Here is a 15313-nt window from a genome sequence, read left to right on the forward strand (position 1 = left end):
TCCTTCCTCTTGATTGGAGCACAGCTGTCCGCTATCTGTTGTCAACAAAGTCTGGTGTTGCCAGTTTGCCTGGGTCACGTTCCAGCCTGTAACTCTTTCTCAAAGTTCATTAAAGGTTCACCGCGACCTTAACTAGCTCATAAATATTCTTAACTAGCTCACAAATACACCATGTTCCCACATATGTCGAAGCTAATGAAGGACCTCTGTACAGTGCTCCATATACATACCCTGAGAACTTCAGTCTATCATCCGCAGACTGATGGGCTGGTAGAAAGGTTTAACCGAACCCTCAAGGCAATGATAAGCAAAGTGGTAAGTCGGGACAGGAAGGATTGGGACACCCTACTGCCCTACCTTATGTTTGCAATCCGGGAGGTACCTCAGGCCTCAACTGGGTTTTCCCCTTTTGAATGATTATACGGACATCACCCCAGTGGCATATTAGATATCGTAAAAGAAATCTGGGAAGAGGAACCCAATGAGGGGAGAAATATAATTGACCATGTGTTGCAGATGCGAGAACGGATAGCCCGGGTTACCCCTATTGTACGGGAATATTTGGAAAAAGCGCAGGAGGCCCAGTGAACCTATTACAATTGCCAGGCAAAAGTCCGACAGTTCCAACCAGGGGATCGGGTGATGGTGTTGGCACCCACAGCTGAAAGCAAGCTTTTGACCCAATGGCAGGGGCCCTATGAGGTGGTTGAACTCGTGGGGGAAGTAACCTACAAGGTGCAGCAGCCAGGACGCTGGAAACAAGAACAAATTTATCACATTAACCTCTTAAAACCTTGGCACCAACGAGAGGCGTGTGTAGTGGCCCAAGAGATCCCGATCCAGGGAAATAACATGCAGAAGCAGATTAGTATATACACTCATCTGACACCAAACCAAAAAAAGCAGGTAACTGAGATGATCAACCGATACCAGGATGTGTTTTCAATCAAACCAGGTTGGACCACTGAAGCATATCACCATTTTATCACAGACCCTCTGGCAAAGGTAACTTTAAGGCCCTATCAGGTCCCAGCGGCAAAAAGGGAGGAGATCAAGGCAAAGGTAAAAAGGATGTTGGAGCTGGGAGTCATCGAAGAGTCCCACAGTCAGTGGTCAAGCACGATTGTCAAGCACCACTAGGTTTTGTAATGACTTTCGCCAGCTGAATGAGATATTTAAATTCGATGCCCATGCCCTGTATCGATGAGTTAGTTGACCACCTGGGCAATGCCCGATTTTTGACGACCCTTGATTTAACAAAGGGATACTGGCAGATTCCCCTTGCCAAAGATGCGAAAGAAAAGATGGCATTCTCTACACCAGAGGGTCTGTTTCAATATACTGTTTTTCCTTTTGGACTGCATGGGGCACCTGCCACCCTCCAGCATCTTATGGACAAGCTCCTATGACCCATACCAGTTATGCAGTGGCATACCTGGATGATGTGATTATTCACACCCCCGACTGGGAAACCCACTTAGAAAAGATGGAAGCGGTTCTGGACAGGCTAAGATGGGCTGGCCTCATGGTCAACCCAGGCAAGTGTGCTATAGGGCTAGCCGAGGCTAAATACCTTGGCTACATTGTAGGAAGGGGCATGGTCAAGCCCCAACTAAACAAACTAGAGGCTATCCAAAATTGGCCCTGGCCGAATCGGAAAAAACAAGTACGGGCATTCATGGGTATGGTGGGGTACTACCAATGATTATTCTCCATTTTGCTAGCAGAGCGAGTCCCCTGACAGACCTGATAAAAGCCCGGAGTTCAGACATGGTGAAGTGGACAGATGCCGCAGAGAAAGCATTCATGGATCTACGGACAGCCCTCCGCAGTAACCCCATGCTTATAGCCCCAGACTTCAACAAAGAATTCATTTTACAAACAGATGCAACTGACGTAGGATTGGGAGCTGTCTTATCGCAGATGGTCGGAGATGAAGAACACCCAATCCTTTACCTCAGCAGGAAACCCCTCCCGAGAGAGCAGAAGTATGCTGTGGTTGAAAGAGAGTGCCTAGCTGTGAAATGGGCCATGGAAACACGATGTTATTACCTTCTGGGACAACTGTTTACCCTTGTGACCGACCGTGCACCCCTCCAGTGGATGCAGCGAAATAAAGAGAAGAACGCAAGGGTGACCAGATGGTTCCTGTCCCTACAAGCTTTCCAATTCACCATACAACACTGGGCTGGAAGCCACCATGGCAATGCAGATGGCTTGTCACGAGTACACTGCCTGACGTCCCAAGTTGTCCAACCCCGTAGTGTTGAGTAGAGTGGGGGGATATGTGACAGGGTTGGTCCAGGCTAAAAGAGAGTAATAGAAGGCAGATATATTAGCCCCAGGTTAAGTAGGTCTGTTTTCCCTGGATAAGGTAACAGGGAAGGTTCCAGAACAATCAGGAACGTTCTGGAGACAATTAAGACAGACAGGCGGGTTAGAACACCTGCAGCCAATCAAGAAGCTGCTAGAATCAATTAAGGCAGGCTAATCAGGGCACCTGGGGTTTAAAAAGGAGCTCACTTCAGTTTGTGGTGTGCGTGTGAGGAGCTGGGAGCAAGAGGCACTAGGAGCTGAGAGTGAGAACATGGACTGTTTGAGGACTACAAGCATTATCAAACACCAAGAGGAAGGTCCTATGGTGAGGATAAAGAAGGTGTTGGGAAGAGGCCATGGGGAAGTAGCTCAGGGAGTTGTAGCTGTCGCACAGCTGTTCCAGGAGGCACGCTAGACAGCTGCATTCTACAGGGCCCTGGGCTGGAACCCAGAGTAGAGGGTGGGCCTGAATTCCCCCCAAATTCTCCCAAATCTTGGTCAGACACAGGAGGAGTTGACCTGGACTATGGGTTCACGAAAATGGCCAAACTGAGGGCTACCGTGAAGCTCCAAAGTGAGCAAATCCGCCAATAAGCCCAAGACCCACCAAGGTAGAGGAGGAACTTTGTCACAGGATGTATTTCAAGACAAAGTAGTCTTTTCCTAACAGCTCTATCCACTGTAAGTCATTTTTAATCATTTATATTACTGGATTCTTTGGGCATTACCCTCATGATCAGGCCTCCTTTGGACTGAGCACTGTATGAAGACAGTTGAAGAGACAACCCTTTCCACAGAGTGCTTAATGCTTCATTCCCTCAATATCCCCAATGTCTGTAAAATGCAATTATGCTATTTGAATAAGTTTGAGAGAGGGCATAGAAGCAAAGGGAGAAACAATTCTGTCTGAATTTCCAATTTAAGGTTCTGGTTCAACAAAGCACTTAAGCACTTTGCTGATTAGGGATGGTTTGTTGAATCAGAGCCTAACTTTTGTCCACTGTTTCTCACATCTTTCACTATTGCCTAGTGTTTGTTCCTTCTACATTAGTCATTCCTTACATAATTTCAACTATTACTTCTGGCAGTGTTTTGATTCTCATGAAAAAAATGTTAGCTTCACTTCAAGTATTCAAGAATGAAACTGTTGTCTGTTCGTAAAGCAATGAAATGCTTAACCATGCATGTATTCCAGTGGCTATTGCACACAAGCACACCATTAATTCAGCCATCACTAGCATCAATATTCAATTAGTGCTCTGGTGAAAACAAATGTTTGTATTGGCTTCAGCCTCAGTACAAACTGATTCTGGCAACAGATCAGAGGAATGTGTGACTCATGAGAAAAGTACTTAAATGGCCTATTGTTAGAGAAGAAAATCTACACAAGGATATCTTGTCCTCATAAAATTCAACTCTATGCATTAAGGTTAAGATACCATGAGTCCTCCCTGATACTGTCGCGGCTAACCTGGTGGCTGAACTTTGTGACTTTGTCCTGACCCATAACTATTTCACATTTGGTGACAATGTATACCTTCAAATCAGTGGTACTGCGATGGGTGCCCGCATGGCCCCACAGTGTGCCAACATTTTTATGGCTGACTTAGAACAACGCTTCCTCAGCTCTCGTCCCCTGATGCCCCTACTCTACTTGCGCTGCATTGATGACGTCTTCGTCGTCTGGACCCATGGAGGGGAGGCTCTTGAGGAGTTCCACCATGATTTCGGCAGTTTCCATCCCACCGTCAGCCTCGGCCTGGGCCGGTCCACACGGGAGGTCCACTTCCTGGACACTACGGTGCTAATGAGCGATGGTCACATAAACACCACCCTATATCGGAAGCCTACTGACCGCTGTTCCTGCCTGCATGCCTCTGGCTTTCATCCGGATCATGCCACTCGGTCCATTGTCTGCAGCCAAGCGCTGCAATATGGCCGCGTTTGCTCCGGCCCCTCAGACGGAGACAGACACCTACAGGATCTCTATCATGCATTCCTACAACTACAATGCCCGCCTGCTGGGGTGAAGAAACAGATTGACAGAGCCAGAAGAGTACCCAGAAGTCACCTACTACAGGACAGGCCCAACAAAGAAAACAACAGAACGCCACTAGCCATCGCCTTCAGCCTCCAACTAAAACCTCTCCAACGCATCATCAAGTATCTACAACCTGTCCTGGGGGATGGCCCATCGCTCTCACAGATCTTGGGAGACAGACCAGTCCTTGCTTACAGACAGCCCCCCAATCTGAGACAAATACTCGCCGGCGGCCGCGCACCACACGACAGAACCACTAACCCAGGAACCTATCCTTGCAACAAAGCCCGTTGCCAACTCTGTCCACATATCTATTCAGGGGATACCATCATAGGGCCTAATCACATCAGCCACACTATCAGAGGCTCGTTCACCTGCGCATCTACCAATGTGATATATGCCATCATGTGCCAGCAATGCCCCTCTGCCATGTACATTGGCCAAACTGGACAGTCTCTACGTAAAAAATGAATGGACACAAATCAGACGTCAAGAATTATAACATTCAAAAACGAGTTGGAGAACACTTCAATCTCTCTGGTCACTCGATCACAGACCTAAGAGTGGCTATACTTCAACAAAAAAGCTTCAAAAACAGACTCCAACGAGAGACTACTGAATTGGAATTAATTTGCAAACTGGATACAATTAACTTAGGCTTGAATAGAGACTGGGAATGGATGAGTCATTACACAAAGTAAAACTATTTCCCCATGGTATTTCTCCCTCCCACCCCACCCCCCACTGTTCCTCTGATATTCTTGTTAACTGCTGGAATTAGCCTACCTTGCTTGTCACCTTGAAAGGTTTTCCTCCTTTTCCCCCCCCTGCTGCTGGTGATGGCTTATCTTAAGTGATCACTCTCCTTACAGTGTGTATGATAAACCCATTGTTTCATGTTCTCTGTGTGTGTGTGTATATAAATCTCTCCTCTGTTTTTTCCACCAAATGCATCGGATGAAGTGAGCTGTAGCTCACGAAAGCTTATGCTCTAATAAATTTGTTAGTCTCTAAGGTGCCACAAGTACTCCTTTTCTTTTCATGAGTCCTCTGTTAATCAGTTGGTTATAAACAAAGTAAGCCTGGTAGGACAAATTCTTCTGCAGTCTCAACTCTGCCTCTCTACAGGAACAGCCTAATAATTATTTATTTGCCCATTCATAGCATCAATTTTACCTTTATTAGCTAAGGACTGCAGATTAGAAAATGATTCTGAAAATGTAGATCACCCAAGAATATTTCTAATCACTGCCAATCACTCCTCAATATGGTGAGAGAGAACAAATTCCCTAGACTTTCAGATACTAGAGTAAGTTTCCAGGGCGCTGGGCAAATTCCAACTCACATGATTACATTGTGCTTACTCGCATTCCCTCTCCAGTTTACAATGGATATGTTATTCTTCACTCTATCTTCTAAAAATAAATTGTGCAGCAGTGATTGTGAAGAGGGGGGAGGGATAGCTCAGTGGCTATTGAGCATTGGCCTGCTAAACCCAGGGTTGTGAGTTCAATCCTTGAGGGGGCCATTTAGGGATCTGGGCCAAAAATTGGGGATTGGTCCTGCTTTGAGCAGGGATTTGGACTAGCTGACCTCCTGAGATCCCTTCCAACTTTGATACTCTATGATTCTAAGAGCTGTCCTATTTCTATCATGAAAAGGCTGAATTTCATCTGCAGATAAATATGTTCTATAAAACAACTTGGGATCCTTAATAATAATTGCAGATTAAAAACTACAATAAAAGAACACAGGATGGATCATGCTCAATTAATGAACAACTAGTAAATATTTGGGTTTATCCTCATTTTTCAGTGTGTGGCCTAAGGCTTTGTTTACCACACACTGTTACAACCCTGCTATGAAGACCGAATTATTAATTTTCCCATGGGCTTTTTTAGGTGCTTACCACTGTGGTACCTGATTGCTTCACAAACATTAATTAATTCATCTTCACAAAGCCCTTGAGGTGAGGGGTTAGGGAAATGTGGAACTGAGGCATGGAGAAATTAAGGCAAAAAGTTTCCACTAATTTTGGGTGCCCAATTTGAGATGCCTAAGACCCGAGTTTTCAGAGTAGTTTGCATTATATTCCACTTTATATATTCAAGCACAGCTCCCATTGACTTCAGTTGCAGTTGTGAGTACTCAACACTTCTACAAATCCAGCCTCCGGGTCTCAAGTTGGGCACTCATAAAATGAGGAACACATAATTAGTGTTCACCTGTGAAAGTGATTTGCTTGTCATTACACAGGAACTCTATGAAACATGGATTGAATCCAAGTCTCTAGTGCACCATTCAGTTGCCATAACCATGAGACCATCCTTTCTTCTCCTGTGGTCTATTTGCTACAAACCTTCCAACTTCTACAACAGATGGGGCAGGAGTCCTACAGGTAACAGCCTTCTTTACTACACAACCCTGTTTCACCCCCAGGACAGATTCAGCCTGTACACGGAACAAAGCAGGAGTCCTGTGGAAAAACATTATGTGATCATGTAATTGAAGACTATATCATAATGCATACACACAAGTGAGCCACATTAATGTTTCACAGGCAACCTTAATTCTGGCTTTTCTTAACTTCTGAGTGCTTAATTTTGCCACCTTAATAATGTTTTTTAACATAGTTGTGTGTATATCATTGTTAATAAAGCAAATTGTAAAAACAGAAATTCCATCATGTGGCATCATAATGACAGCCATGTGGGTCACCAGCAGGGCTGGAACCTTTCAATCCACTCCACAGACCACTGCTTCTTGACCTAATAGACTAATGATAGAAGATGACACCCAATATTACTATGTGGACCAAGCACTAGAGGGGATCTGATACACACACTTTGTCAGTTACAGATATATGCTGACAGCAGAGGAATGTGATATTCAGAAGTCCTGGGTTCCACTTCAGGCTTTGGAGTGGAATGTGCTCTAGCTGGAACAGATTCTTCTACCCATTTTCCAGAAGCTTCACCCCTTTTGCCCCATCCCCTTCATCATGTCCAAGTCATGCCCATCCCAGTCTCCATTCTTTAGGCATCTCGTCCCAGTCTCCTTACCCAGCTAGGCCTAGTCTCCCCCACTGGGATCACTCTGAGTCCCAGTCTTTCCTGACTCCCAGTCTTTCTCCCTCCCACACCCACTCCTAGTCTCCCTGCACACCCAGTTCCAGTTCCCCTTTCTGTCCAATGAAGCGAGCTGTAGCTCACAAAAGCTTATGCTCGAATAAATTTGTTAGTCTCTAATGTGCCACAAATACTCCTTTTCTTTTTGCTCATTTAATCTGTCTCTCACCCTCAGCAGTGGCTTCCAGACCCAATTCTCCTTCCCTGGATACCTCATGTCAACCTCCTCTCCCACACCTCCTTTGCTCCTGTTCCCAGTCTTTTTGTCCAGCTAGTCCAAGTTCTCGCTCAGCACCCCACATCCTTGTCACATCTGTCTCTGCCTCTCTGCCCTCTTCCCCACCCCACAACTAGTTTGTAGTCCCAATTCCTTTATCCAGCCAGTTACAATCCCTCTAATTCCCAGATCTTTGAAGTGAGTGTTTTTGACAGAATGTGTACATAATGTGTGTTTAGAATGTACACTAATACAATGGTTTTATTCATCTCTTTTTTGTCCCCTCAGTTCTGCATCTGCGGGTGTGTCTCTTCTCTCCTGCTCAGTTTTCTATCACTCCACATTATGTGTGCTATGCTGGTTACTGAGTGTCATAGTAGCTTTTTGCATATATTGTTAGGAAAATGTGAGTCAGAATAATTCTTTTTAAAAATTAAAAATACAAGTTAATAGCTACTCTGCTTAAAATGAGCAAGAAAGAAACCCTCAGCCAGTTCTTATCCTTAACAGATTGTTTCTTACAGATCATTTTTGTATTGTTACTACTTCATTATAATCCGTATTCCTGTTTGTTGTTATTTAAGGTCTGATTAATTACTTCCATAGTTGGATTGGATGAATATAAGGGCCAAGAGAATTATGGCCTAGGGTCTCTAACTCCCACACTAATCTATAGTGCGTCCCAGATCCTCTCAATACAGTATGAATAAATACTCTCAGAAGGCTCTATACTATTCCCATTAACTGAAGTAAGAGCAGGATCAGGCCCAGACAGGCTTGCCAAATGAAACACTGTGCATCAGCAGCAGAGTTAGAACAACAGTTCCTGACTCCCAGCCCCATACTCAATTTATTTGCTAAAGTGGGATCTCTTTTTTTTTTTTATTGCAGGTTATTTGAATAGTTAAAACAGCCAATGTTCCAGGAGGGCCGCTCTTTGCCGCAGGCATTTTCCATTGTCTCGGGGAATGAGGTGTGTATTCTGTTGCTGATGTTTTTACATATGTCAGCCATTGATTTCCAACAAAAATAAACAAGCCATTTGATTTTCTGAGCTGAATATTTAATTACAATATCGCTAACTCTTTTCCTCATAACTTTGCAGCACTAACAACCAGAGGCGCTGACTTTCTAATTTTCCCAGGGTCTCAGCCTCAGACCCCACTCCCATTCCACCCCTCCCCTCCAGCCCTGGAACACCCACAGAGTTGGCGCCTATGAACCTAACGCAAGAAAAAGAATCTTTTCACCTGAGGCACAGTTGCCCTGCAGTGATGTTGTAGGTCAAGGAAATTAAGTTAATATATTTTGCTATAAAGTCAAAAATAAATGTATTTAATAAAACATGAGACCACAGAAAAACAGGTGTGTGGGAAAAATAATGCACAGTGCTCAGGAAAAATAGGAGAAAAAGAATATATACAAAGCTACTGTAAGACTAAATTGTTAAACAGGTCAACAGATCACAAGAACATTATTTGCTCTTCTTCCCTCTTCAACAAAAGAAGCTGCAGCCAATTGGTATTCCAGAGTTCCCCTTCATTCCACTCAGGATCTCATTATGTAATCCTTACTCACAAAAGCCATCCCATTTCAGCAAATAGGACTGCTCAGGTAATTACTGTGATGAGTTACCCCACCCCACTCCACTCTGGGGCGCTACCTGATGTATTGGGGTACCACTGAGCCCACCTATTCCAGCAGTCTGGGCTCCCTTACACTGTCCTGCTGAGCCAGGCCCTCAAGCTCCTCCAGCACACACACAGGTGGAGACACACCCAGCTGCAGAAAGACATCAGCTCTGCATGGGAAGACTCAGCTTGGGAATTGCCCAGCACTCAAACGCACACCCTCTCTGCGGTGCAAACCCAAAATCGTATTATCTTGCATTGCACAGAGAGCTGTACAACATAAGCTAATGAAATTCACATCCTCTCTCAATGTGGAGGAAGATTATGCACAGCTTTTTGCCCCCCAGTTATGAATTCCACATAGTGGTTTTAGAAAAGAAAAACAAATTTATAAACTACACAAGGTAGATTTTAAATGATTATAAGGGATAGTAAACAGATCAAAGCAGATTACTGAGCAAATAAAACAAACACACGAGCTAAGCTTACCACACTAAAGAAACTGGTTACAAGTAGTAATTTCTCACCCTAAATGTTGTTTTAGACATTTCCTTCACAGGCCAGACACCTTTTCCAGCCTGGACTCAGCTCTTCTCTCCCCTCTTTTGTCTTTGTTTCTTAGATGTTTTCAGAACTCATCCTGGGTGGGGATTCAGTGAAGAAAGATCCTGATAAAGTCACTCCCTGGTCTTAAATAGGTTTTACATATGTCGGGAACCCTTTGTTTTCCAGTGTGGTTTCCAGACCCTCTCTCTCCAGTGGAAAAATACTGGTATTCTGTCATGTAGTCCAGTACCAGGTGACAGGATCACATGACCCTGCAGTGTCAAAGCAGCCATGAGTCAAGATTGTTTGTAGCATCCCAGGAAACTTCTCAGGAAGGTGGGCATTCCCCAGGTGTAAACCGACTTGTAATTGATACATAGTCAATATTCCTAACTTCAGATACAGAAATGATACAGGCATACAAATAGGATAAACATATTCAGCAAATTATAACCTTTCTAATGATACCTCACATGCCTTATCTTGCACAAAACATAGCATAGTTATGCTATAATCATATTATAACAATATTTCTATGAAGAATATGGGGTGTAGCATCACAATTACTACTCAATGTGAAGAGCTGCAGATGCAGGCCCCCAGTGAGCAGACCATACCCTGGAAGTAAGGGAAGTGATCTATCCAGCCTCAGGAGTGCTACTTTAACTTCCCTCTCCCCACCTGTATTTCAATAGGAAGGTTTACTTAGTGTCTACATACACAGTGCTTTTGGGCCTTATAAATACCAAGAAAGATCCTCAGTTAAACACTGCCACTTAGAAAAGGCTCTCGTGTGCACTTTTTTTTTTATCACCAGTGTGGAAGACAATGCCCTACGTGCTTTCATTTTGACTGGAACTTGATCAAATCACACTCCACTCTGCAGAGTGGCCAAACCAGGGCATAAGAGTACCAGTGTTTTAAGGGTATCTTATGCTGTGCCTCCACCTGGAGGTCGTCTTCTTCTTTTGTATGGCTTATGTAGAGCAGCAACAATTTCACCTGAAGTTGATTGAGCCAAATGGCGACAGCAGGAGTAGCGGAGTAACGTACTGGAGTAATGCCTCCTTCATATTTATAAATTGGGCAGTAGGTAGTGAATTTTAGATGGTCTGTTGTGGGGAACCACACTTGCACTTTGGGGAGTCCTTGATTTTCCATTTGTGCATCAGATGTCCACATCTACCATGGTTAGTTTGGACTCAGTTCATAGTTTACTAAGATGAACGTGGAAGGTTGAACCAAGGAACTTTCTGTGTGGGATACGGCACAAGGTGCTTATTTTTAAAGTCTTGTTTAGCCCAATCTGCTTTTCAAGCTTCCTTCTGAGTGTAGCCTGATTGCATGAAGGTAAACGAATGTTCCCAGAAAGGCTTGCGGGATTTAAGATGTTGGGGGAGGGCATTGTCAAGGTCTTGGTGGATAAGAAGACATCTGTTTTCCTGGATTCACTGACCTTTGTGGAGTGTCACAGAAGTTCGGTGTGTTGGCAGGGGAGTGATGTTAGACAGAACAGGTAGCCATGGTGTTGGAGTCAACTTAAGGGTTCCAGTGATGCACCGCATCACTGTATTCAGCTGGGTGTCAACAAGTCGCATGTGGCTGCATCTGCTCCATAGCAGTCCACAATATTCAGCTACTGAATATACAAGTGCTATTGCAGATGTTTGCAACACTGATGCCGATTCACCCAGGGTGTTTTGGATTATGTTGCCTCTCGTTTTATCTTTGTAGCTACCTTCTCAAAGTGAAGATATTTGACACAGGATAACATGCACAGACTAAATGGAGCCATCCCAGAGATGTCAGGAGGTAGGAGCATAAGCAGCCAAAGCAGGGTTAGCTGTACTGCGTGGAGGGTGGAAAATGGGGGCCTGATGAAGCCACACCTCTCCCCAGTACCATTCTGGATCCAGAATTGTGCTCAGGCAGAACAGTGCACACTGTGGTGGCACTAGGACCCACATCCTGCCTCCCCTTCCTCCACTGTGTGGGCTTGGGAGAAAGCTGCAAAGATGAATCAGCCAGAAGGGACAGTAGCTGCCAAAGCAGAGACTTTTGGAGAACCTTCTCTAGTTCTGATTGGATTCCCTCTGCCACGTATCGACTGCCTGTTTGCTCCAACCCTCCATCCCACTCCCAAAATTTGTTCACTTCCTGGTCACTCCACATGTGTCTCATCCTCCTCACCCACCTTTCCTTCAATATACTCTTTTCCCTTTCTTTTAGCTTATCACCTCCTAATTAAACCCACCTAAAGAAAGAAAAAAGGGTGGAACTAAACATGATGTTTGCTGCCATTATATTGTTCATTCTACTTGTGTGAACATCCCCTTCCCCAACCCTGTCTCTGTCTCATCTATTTAAATTGTAAGCTCTTTGGTGTAGGGCAGAGGTGAAAGTAAGCCAGTACGCCCCAGTACGGCGTACTGGCAAGAGCCGGTGCACCATACTGGGGGAGCCCAGCTTCCCCAGGGGGCAATTTAAAGAGCCTGGGGCTCCCAGCAGTGGCTGGAGCCCCACACCCTCTAAATTACCTCCAGAGCCCCACAGCTGGAACCCTGGAGTAGCGGCTGCAGGGCTCCCGCAGCTATTTAAAGGGCCTGGGGCTCCCCTGCTTCTACTGCCCGGGCCCTTTAAATAGCCACTGGAGCCCCCGCTACTCCAGGGCTCCGGCGGCTATTTAAAGGACCGGGGCGGTAGAAGCAGGGGAGCTGCGGGCCCTTTAAATAGCCCCCGGAGCCCTGGGGTAGCGGGGGCTCCAGGGGCTATTTAAAGGGCCGGGCGCCAGCCGCTTCTGCCGCCCCAGTCCTTTAAATAGCCGCTGGAGCCCCACCGCTTCCCCAGGGCTCCGGCGGCTATTTAAAGGGCCAGGGTGGTAGAAGGGGGATGCCCCGGACCCTTTAAATAGCCCCCGGAGCCCCGGGCTGCTGCTGCTGCTACCCCGGTGGAGGGGGGCACTTACCTTACAGGGTGGGCTCGGGCTGGCTCTGACCCCCTCAACCCTGCCCCTTCCGCCCTTCTCGACCCTTCCGGGGACCAGAGCTGGCCCCAGAGTACCAGTAAGTCTTTTTGTTCTGTGTTTGAACAGTGCCTAGCACATTGCAGCCCTGGTTTATGGCTGGGGCTCATAGTGTGCTATGATAAAACAAATAAATAAATAATAATAATAAAAAGACAGGTCAGTCACAGGGGGAGGAAGTGAGAGTATAAAACAGACAATTTTAAAATGCTATGGTATAGGGAAAAAAGCTCATCGGAAAAGAAAATTTTGACAATGTCACATTCACACCTAATCTGATTTTTCTCACACTTACACCAGTGTAGTTCAATTGACCTCAATGGAGTTACTCCCAATTTACACCAGAGTGAGGACAGAATCAGATCCTTAGACAAAGCTATGTGGTAATAGTGTCAAGACAGGTCTAAATAGAGTTGTACTAAATATTGTGCATCAACAGTGAAACCAATATTTAGTTATTTGGCTTTGTAGAAAGGTTCATTGGGGCATGGGGAGAAGAGAATCACTTTCTCACTACTGTTTTATAAATATACAACACTCTGTATTCTGACCCACTAAATTTAATGACTCACACACTCATAAACAATTAAAAAAAAGCCAGGAGAAGTTTTGATTTAATTGAAGAAAACATAACAATTAAGTCATTTTGGATGGCAGATGTTAAGAGGCTACACATTTAGATGTCTGGGTCCACTTTACTGTATAGTAACCATAGCGTATTCTTACAGGACAGCAATGTAGCCAAACTAGCATTTACAGTTTCTTCCCTACACACATTCAACCAGCAATGTATTGTATTACCTTTTCAACAAGCTCCCCAAATCCTTTGGCTCTTTGCATCCACACAGCTCATGTTTCTTTTACTGTAAAAGGAGAAAGAGTCTGGTTACTATTTTAGATTTAGTAGTCATTAGACAATCACCACAAGCTAAAACTATGGTTAGCAGGAATAAAGTTTCAGAGTAGCAGCCGCATTAGTCTGTATCCACAAAAAGAAAAGGAGTACTTGTGGCACCTTAGAGACTAACAAATTTATTTGAGCATAAGCTTTTGTGAGCTACAGCTCACTTCATCGGATGCATGCAGTGGAAAATACAATGGGGAGATTTTATATACACAGAGAACATGAAACAATAGGTGTTACCATACACACTGTAACGAGAGTGATCAGGTAAGCTGAGCTATTACCAGCAGGAGAGAAAAAACGCCTTTTGTAGTGATAATCAAAGTGGGCCATTTCCAGCACTTTACAAGAAAGTATGAGGAACAGTGTGTGTGTGTGGGGGGGGGAGGGAATAAACATGGAGAAATAGTTTTACTTTGTGTAATGACACATCCACTCCCAGTCTTTATTCAAGCCTAATGTAATGGTGTCCAGTTTGCAAATTAATTCCAATTCAGCAGTCTCTCGCTGGAGTCTGCTTTTGAAGTTTTTTTTTTGTTGAAAAATTGCAACTTTTAGGTCTGTAATTGAGTGACCACAGAGATTGAAGTGTTCTCCGACTGGTTTTTGAATGTTATAATTCCTGACGTCGGATTTGTGTCCATTTATTCCTTTACATAGAGACTGTCCAGTTTGGCCAATGTACATGGCAGAGGGGCATTGCTGGCACATGATGGCATATATCACATTGGTAGATGTGCAGGTGAACGAGCCTCTGATAGTGTGGCTGATGTGATTAGGCCCTATGATGGTGTCCCCTAAATAGATATGTGGACACAGTTGGCAATGGGCTTTGTTGCAAGGATAGGTTCCTGGGTTAGTGTTTTTGTTGTGTGGTGTATGGTTGCTGGTGAGTATTTGCTTCAGGTTGGGGGGCTGTCTGTAAGCAAGGACTGGTCTGTCTCCCAAGATCTGTGAGAGTGATGGGTCATCCTTGAGGATAGGTTGTAGCTCTATGATGATGCATGGGAGAGGTTTTAGTTGGGGGCTGAAGGTGATGGCTAGTGGTGTTCTGTTATTTTCTTTGTTGGGCCTGTCCTGTAGTAGGTGACTTCTGGGTACTCTTCTGGCTCTGTCAATCTGTTTCTTCACTTCAGCAGGTGGGTATTGTAGTTGAAAGAACGCTTGATAGAGATCTTGTAGGTGTTTGTCTCTGTCTGAGGGGTTGGAGCAAATGCGGTTGTATCATAGAGCTTGGCTGTAGACAATGGATCGTGTGGTGCGGTCTGGACGAAAGCTGGAGGCATGTAGGTAAGTGTAGCGGTCAGTAGGTTTCCGGTATAGGGTGGTGTTTATGTGACCATCGCTTATTAGCAGAATAGTGTCCAGGAAGTGGATCTCTTGTATGGACTGGTCCAGGCTGAGGTTGATGGTGGGATGGAAATTGTTGAAATCATGGTGGAATTCCTCAGGGCTTCTTTTCCATGGGTCCAGATGATGATGTCATCAGTGTAGCGCAAGTAGAGTAG

At 44.9% G+C, this 15313-nt stretch overlaps 1 long non-coding RNA gene across 3 annotated transcripts in view; it reads right to left on the minus strand.

Moving 5' to 3' along the window:
- Window positions 1-15313, minus strand: part of LOC122460215 — a 91792-nt gene that overhangs the window by 55190 nt on the left and 21289 nt on the right. For all 3 annotated transcript variants that reach the window (XR_006281365.1, XR_006281367.1, XR_006281366.1), the window contains one exon: window positions 13703-13764. This is a non-coding gene — a long non-coding RNA (uncharacterized LOC122460215). The remainder of the gene's footprint in view (window positions 1-13702; window positions 13765-15313) is intronic.

This window comes from Dermochelys coriacea, chromosome 5, assembly GCF_009764565.3.
Source record: "Dermochelys coriacea isolate rDerCor1 chromosome 5, rDerCor1.pri.v4, whole genome shotgun sequence".
In the NCBI taxonomy this organism is placed as follows: domain Eukaryota; kingdom Metazoa; phylum Chordata; order Testudines; family Dermochelyidae; genus Dermochelys; species Dermochelys coriacea.